This window comes from Humulus lupulus, chromosome 4, assembly GCF_963169125.1.
Source record: "Humulus lupulus chromosome 4, drHumLupu1.1, whole genome shotgun sequence".
NCBI classification, from domain to species: Eukaryota; Viridiplantae; Streptophyta; class Magnoliopsida; order Rosales; family Cannabaceae; genus Humulus; species Humulus lupulus.
Genome location: NC_084796.1, coordinates 75,935,079 through 75,936,374, shown reverse-complemented (window position 1 = coordinate 75,936,374; position 1,296 = coordinate 75,935,079).

Here is a 1,296-nt window from a genome sequence, read left to right as displayed (position 1 = left end):
CCCAGAAACTTTCCCAATGCAACTTCAAAAGTGCACTTTTGGGGATTTAGATTCATGTCTTATTTTCTTAGTATGCCAAAACATTCTTCCAGGTCGGATACATGGTTATTGGCAGTGTCATGCCCCGAAATCCCTAATGCGGTTTAATGGCTGAATTAGTAGGGCAGGAAGGCCATAATTGTTTAATTACGCCATTAAATGATAATATGCATGTTTATGTGAATTATATTATAATATGATGTTATATGCATGCATGTGGGCCCACATTTGATTATTAGGGTGTTTTGGTAAATTGGCCCATTGAAGGCATATTTGTGTATTTCAGTGCATAACATGATTTATGGATGAGATCCCATTATTATGGAGATATATTCGAGCTATTTGGCATGAGACGGTCTTATATTATAAATTAGCAGTTTTGTCATAACGGGGTTATTTATTGGGATATTGGATAATGGGAATGTTTATTTGATGATTAATTGGGAGTTATTGAGATCAGGAGGAAATTCTGGAAGTTTTGACTATCATGTCCCCGGGGGTGTTTTTGGGACCCCGAGCACTAGGTTTTATTTGAGGTTACTTAAGCTTGAAGTAGCTTGTCAGATAGAACCGTACGTTAGAAAAAACACTTTCTCTCTTCCGTTAGTTCCTTTTACCGTTTGAGGCAATTTCGAAGAAATCTTGAGTTCTAGGAGTCGGAATCAAGCGAGGATCGAGGCATAGCGATCCTAGGAAAGATTAGAAGCATCTTGACCAAAGGATTTAACGGAAAACAACCTAATCAAAGGTAATCTAAGTTTTAAGTTTTGAGTTTTTAGAGTTTCTGAGCTTAGAATTGGATTTTGTGAATCGCTAAGTTTTTGATTCGTTTGAGTCTCGGGATTTGATGATTTTGGATCATTGGGATGTTTGGGAACTTTGATTTTTGGATTTGGATGTGTTTAGGTATGTTTTTGGAAGGTTTAGGATGGGAGAAAACGAGGTTATGGATGGTTCCTGGGTGGGGGCCACGGCCCTGTTCTTGGGCACTGCGGCCCAAGTTCGAAGAAGCAGCTAGAGGCATTTGGGCGTGCTGGGCGCCGCGGCCCTGGGTAGTGGGCGCCATGGCTCAGGCAAGGTTTTTAGGCCGTTTGAGTGTTTGGATCTCGGGAACTTGGTTTCAGGCCTCGGGATCGTTCCTACTACCTGAATTAGTGGGGTTTGATAGATCTTGGTTCGGGAACCTTTGTTATTCATTTTATTGACGGTGTCCCATATTTGGTTATGACTAGGTGACCGCTAAGGAATTTAAAGGTT